This window comes from Galeopterus variegatus, unplaced genomic scaffold (assembly GCF_000696425.1).
Source record: "Galeopterus variegatus unplaced genomic scaffold, G_variegatus-3.0.2 Scaffold5029, whole genome shotgun sequence".
Classification (NCBI taxonomy): Eukaryota; Metazoa; Chordata; class Mammalia; order Dermoptera; family Cynocephalidae; genus Galeopterus; species Galeopterus variegatus.
Genome location: NW_007731140.1, coordinates 11,550 through 18,398, shown reverse-complemented (window position 1 = coordinate 18,398; position 6,849 = coordinate 11,550).

Here is a 6,849-nt window from a genome sequence, read left to right as displayed (position 1 = left end):
AGAGCCTTTGCTATTACCCCTTTTTAAAAAAGGCTGGGCCAGAAGTTGTGAGCCAGTCAATGTAGGAAAGTTGTTCACAATGTTTTCCAGTACAAGAAACCCCTTTTTTTTTTTTTCCCCCCTTTTTGCCTTTTTCGTGACTGGTAACGGGATCGCAACCCTCGGTGTCGTGCCCGTACCGCGACCGGCAACGGGATCACAACCCTCGGTGTCGCGTCCGCACCGCGCTCAACCAGTGAGCGGACCGGTCTCTATATGGGATCCGAACCCTCGGCAGGAGCGCCACCGTGCTCCCAAGCGCCGCACTCTACCGAGTGCGCCACCGGGCCAGCTCCAAGAAACCCTTTTTAACACAAAAAAAATTTTGAGGAACCCAAAGTGATTGTGGCTGGGCATTTAATATTCATTGAGTAAATACATACACGTTATTGAAGGAGATTTAAGATAGGAATATGGGTGAGCTATTTTGGGAAATCCATCTTAAAATCCCAAATTTTCATTCAAAGATAGTTTTCTCTTCCTATTTTCCAGTGTAGGTTCTATTAGTGTTCCTATAATACATCCTGTCTTAGAAAGTATTGTCCCCTATATATCACACTGGCAAGAATGGTTAAAGTATTCTGGCTTTCTTCCAAACTCCAGAGCCAAACCTGGAGTCACATAACAGATAATCAAGATGACAGACACATGTTGATATATCCGGGAAGTATTTAACCCTCTCAAGATGTCTGTATGAGATCTCCAAAAGTCTCTATGTCTGAATGGGAGTTAAGGGTTCATTCGCAGGCTCATTTCCTCTCCTGTTATGCTGTTTTGGAAGAGGAAGTAGCAGATGGCAAGGCACCTGAAGTCAATGTCTGTTAGAAATATGAAAGCAAGTTTGATTTTGGGGCTGTCTCAGGACCCCAGGACGCCAGGAGGTCAAGGCTTCTAAAGAAGAGGACTTTGATAGTGGTAATATGAACTTAATTTTGACAAACTCTTGCAATAATTCCATATTCTTTCAAGTATTTGCCATCAATAGGTTGGGAAGCAATGACGCAAGGTTTTGTAAAGATTATATGTACATAAGAACACATATTAGTTATTGAGGTGAGGGGGTGGAATGATGGGAAAAAGAATAGGTAAAAAACAGAATTCCAGAACTGTTCCGTAGGCATGGGGCTTAATGTATTTGTGGGGTAAGTCCAGGATGGAATGAGACCTATGAAACAGCTGTATATATGACCAGTCCTGTATGAGCACTTGCTCAAAATTAAGTGCTAGAGAAATGTTATTACATAAATCTAATATTAGAGCTCTATAGATTTCAGGTGAGGAATACTCCTACAAATGTTCTCCTGGAACAGGCAAGTTTGGAAACAAATGCATCATTAGTTGTTCACAACACAGATTGAGGCACTACTACCCAAATCTTAGGAGAATCAGCCCTACAGAACATTTGGCAAAGTATTTAAAATTCCAGAGAGTCTAAATCTGAATGAAAAAAAACCCAAAAACTTTTTTGTAGGCTGGAAATCAAAATGAGCTATTATACAATAATTACAATAAAATATATCCAATTTATTCTATCTGCAATAAACAACTAGTTTTTATTAGTATTAGTGAAAGAATGAGCTATTAAACAAAGAAACATTAAATTAAGAAAAGATGGTAGAAAGAAGTTCATTAAAAAGTAACTTATATTGGTTTGCTTTAAACTTAATGTCAACTAAGAAACTCATTTCTTAAGGTTACAGTCTAAGTAAAAATGAACCAAAATGAACTTACTTGGTTAGACAGTCTCCATCTTCTTTATCACTGTGGCATAATTTATGACTTAGTTGCCTCTGGCTTACTTTAGGGGTTAGTTGTCTGGGACTTATATCCTTAATACATTGTCTCAAAAATAGATTTCCTAAAACAGTATTAGAAAGCTCTTGCTTGAGATGGTTGCAAAGATTAACCTTAATTTTGGCCAGAGTCTAATCTTGTCTGGATTTGGCTCAATGATAGTACAACAGCTGTGTTTATAAAAAAGATCAAAGTTTTCTGTTTAACCACTATTAGAAGCAAAGATACCAGCAGTATTTATTGTCTTTTGCTACAAGGACACTCAATTCCATACAGTATTATAAATGCAGTTGGCAGAAATGTATATTTCATAAATTCCTAAATCTATTGGGTTACTTAAATTGTTTGCAAAGGCTGAGAAACCTGGTGGCTTCCCTTTTTACTTATTATAGTGCATATGGATTTTACAAGCATATGTTCAGTGTTAAAAGTCCCAAGGTAGAGTATTCTGTTAAAAATTAGTTGAGAAGGCAAATAGCTATATGATAAAGACATAAGTTGAACAGAAATAAGCTGAACCAAAGAAATTTCCAGACAAATGTCACTTGATCCTACATAAGGGCAACAAAATTGTTTTTACTAAGGTAATTCAAAGAACAGTTGAAAAGGTCAGAAATTAGATTAAATGCTTTTGATTTTCCATGAAGCCTGTGTTCATGCAAGAAAAAGAAACTGATTATGTTGAGTTTGAGTAACGAATATGTCATAAAATGTATATTCTTTTTCCTTTTGTGAAAGGAGATGTTCAAAGCTGATATCCTATTTTGCTGTGTTACTGTGTTTAGGTAACAAACGATTGCTATAAATTAAAATCATGTTAATAAATAAAGAAAACTTCTAGCTATGTTTTAAAGGACATTTTTCTTTAAATGTATCATTAGAAACGAATGTTAGCTGTTTGGAAATCCTTTTCAAATGCCTGTTAAAATAAATGTTTTTGAATCAGCAAGGTGTTAAGATTAAAGAGACAGAGTGTTCTCTCCTGTCCTTGTTACTGAGCACACAGACAGCTTGATAAAGATATATTAGAACAGAATGCTGCTTCTGAGGACTTGACCAAGGTCTCATGAGGAATGTGTGGAAATGGATCATCATAATGATCATTTTAACCTGACAAATTTTATTTGAGCTCAGAGCTAAGGCTACTACTGGTATAGTATAAAGTTGGGTTCAATTGTGTTTAACTTTTTGAGTTATAGAAAAACATGCAACTAACTACTTTTTCTCTCCTTAGAACTATTAAAATCAGTCTTGGGCACAATACCATCTCACAACTTCCCAATCAGCATTTCTGGGATAGTGTCAGATTTTGGACAATTACAAAAAAACAGACACAAATGTGCAAACCAGATTTCAATTTCTTCTCCACTGACGTGAGATTCAAAACAGCAACAGGAAAATTTCTAGGTCAGTGTCAATATGTAGTCACAAATTACCAAAGTAAGAAACAAATTGGAGTGCATGGGTGTGTGATTTTGTGTTTTGGCATGGGAGAGACATTGAAATATTCACAACATACAAGCCAAATCATAAAAATAAAATAGGACTTATAATCCCATCATTTTGAAAGAGTAGGATTTAGCTCTGACATCTTGCAGATTTGTGATATCCTGACTTTTGCTTCAACAGTACTAAATAATACAAGTTTTAGAGCATAAGTACAAGATTTTTTTTTTCTTTCCATGATGTTTGTAAGTGAAGCAATTCTGAGGAAAACTTAATTTCAACAGAAGAAAAACCCTCAGACACATTTATAAACAAACAAGGAAATAGTAAAACTGGGACACAAACACAGTATCAGATCTCATGTTATTTATCAGGAATTAGAAGTGATGACCAGTAACTAATTTCCCATAAACATTTCCTTCTGTCTTAGTCTAATTTAAACATATTTCAAAGAATAAAGTTTACTAAGGAGAAAGAATATCATTATATCATTTCAAAGTATTTGAACACAATAAAGTTTAACAACAAAGGGGAGATAGAAAGTGGTCCTGTAGCTAATATGTAAGATTTTAAAAAAGAAAAAGAGGTTAGAGATCTCAATGCTCACTTAGGATAAAGTGTATTCCATTCTTGAAACTAACAGGTAAAGGCAACCCTTTCACTTCTTGAGAATGTCTTATCTTACAGTCACAATATTAACTGAGAAAGGAAACCACCATTTTCATCCCTTTGAGGATAACACTTCCTGCCTTTTTTGGTCATAACTATATTTACATGACCACCATGAACTATCTTTCCACAAGACAGCCTCCCCTAATAACAGAGAGCAGTTCTATTGGGTAATCTCATCAGATAACTTTTATATTTTGGATATAAATATATCCAGAGAATCCAGTTCCTGGATTCCCAAGCTCAATATTCTCATCTCCCCAATCTCCCTCCCCAAACACAGCCCACTCAATTCCTACATGTTTTTCTAAGTATAAGACAAAAATTTTCAAATACACTGGCCCAAGTCATGACCTCTTTATTTTTTGGATACATCCTGAAATGACAAATTCTTCCAAGAGTCACTATTGATACTGTATCCCTTTGGCCTGCCTACTTTGATGCTTTTAGGCATCTTTGATCCTTCACAGAGACTGTTTAAGAGAGCCATGTCAAAATTCCTTGCTTTTTGCTTTTTCCTTTGTAAGTTCAAAATCTGCTTATAAAGGGGTAAAGGAAACTATTTCTATTATTTGGTAAGAAAACTTGAGTAAAAATATTTTATTGGCATCATTAGAAATAATCTCAACTCTCAAAAAGAAGAACTACACATCTCTTAAGTAAATTAATAATATCTACAAATGTCTAAACTGAAACTATTTCTATTATTTGGTAAGAAAACTTGAGTAAAAATATTTTATTGGCATCATTAGAAATAATCTCAATTCTCAAAAAGAAGAACTACACATCTCTTAAGTAAATTAATAATATCTACAAATGTCTAAACTGTGGCAGACATATGCTAGGTATTTTCATTCACCTTTATTTAATCCTCACAGCAACTGCATGAGATAATGATTTCTACGTCCATTTCACAAGAGGAAATGAAGCTTGAGAGAGAGTATTATCTTGCAGGAACACAGTTTGTAGGAATTTATTTAACTGTATACACAACGGAGAAGCAGAACCATACTCTTATACTCTTCTGACTACATCTTGATGTGTCACAAAAACATGACATGGCTCTCTTACATAATGCTGATTTTAATGGTCTTTGAGGGGGTGAATACAGTTCTACTCTTATTTCCATTAAGTGCCACCTCAAAAATATGTAAGTTTCTTGGTAAGAATAGTTAAGATCCATAAAAGGGATAGGCTCTTAAAGGTATAAACTATCAGTCACTTTTCAAGGTAAGTTTTAACCCATATACCAGATGTTCTAAGAATGTTGAGATGTCCAGACCAAAGGAATTTGCATATAGTAAACAAGGTAACATAATCAGTCACATTTTTTGAGAAATTTAAACCAGGGCTGGCCGGTTAGCTCAGTTGATTATAGCCCCATGTTATAACATCAAGGTCAAGGGTTCAGATCCCCAGTCCGGCCAGCCACCCCCCCAAAAAGAAAGAAATTGCAAGCCATTTTTAAATATTAAATTGAATAATAGTCCTTAGTAATTACTGAGGAAGTTACAACATCCCCACACATATAGATTGCTAACAAAAATATATACAAACATACATATACATTTCAACCACTTCCAGAGTACACTGAGGGATCTTTTTCTCATTTTGTAAATGTTTGTGTCCCTGAGAGTAGCATATACTCAAAAAATAGAAGACAGGATACACTTTGAAAATCCTTTGATCAAATCAAAAGTGTTATTTTCTCCTAGTCATCTCTTTTCTGGACCTGAGCTGCTGAGCCAATTATAAAGTATTACAAGATGAATGGGGGNAAAACTTGAGTAAAAATATTTTATTGGCATCATTAGAAATAATCTCAACTCTCAAAAAGAAGAACTACACATCTCTTAAGTAAATTAATAATATCTACAAATGTCTAAACTGTGGCAGACATATGCTAGGTATTTTCATTCACCTTTATTTAATCCTCACAGCAACTGCATGAGATAATGATTTCTACGTCCATTTCACAAGAGGAAATGAAGCTTGAGAGAGAGTATTATCTTGCAGGAACACAGTTTGTAGGAATTTATTTAACTGTATACACAACGGAGAAGCAGAACCATACTCTTATACTCTTCTGACTACATCTTGATGTGTCACAAAAACATGACATGGCTCTCTTACATAATGCTGATTTTAATGGTCTTTGAGGGGGTGAATACAGTTCTACTCTTATTTCCATTAAGTGCCACCTCAAAAATATGTAAGTTTCTTGGTAAGAATAGTTAAGATCCATAAAAGGGATAGGCTCTTAAAGGTATAAACTATCAGTCACTTTTCAAGGTAAGTTTTAACCCATATACCAGATGTTCTAAGAATGTTGAGATGTCCAGACCAAAGGAATTTGCATATAGTAAACAAGGTAACATAATCAGTCACATTTTTTGAGAAATTTAAACCAGGGCTGGCCGGTTAGCTCAGTTGATTATAGCCCCATGTTATAACATCAAGGTCAAGGGTTCAGATCCCCAGTCCGGCCAGCCACCCCCCCAAAAAGAAAGAAATTGCAAGCCATTTTTAAATATTAAATTGAATAATAGTCCTTAGTAATTACTGAGGAAGTTACAACATCCCCACACATATAGATTGCTAACAAAAATATATACAAACATACATATACATTTCAACCACTTCCAGAGTACACTGAGGGATCTTTTTCTCATTTTGTAAATGTTTGTGTCCCTGAGAGTAGCATATACTCAAAAAATAGAAGACAGGATACACTTTGAAAATCCTTTGATCAAATCAAAAGTGTTATTTTCTCCTAGTCATCTCTTTTCTGGACCTGAGCTGCTGAGCCAATTATAAAGTATTACAAGATGAATGGGGGGAAAAAAAAATACACACACACACACACACACACACTCACACACAGAGAACAGAATAAGAAAA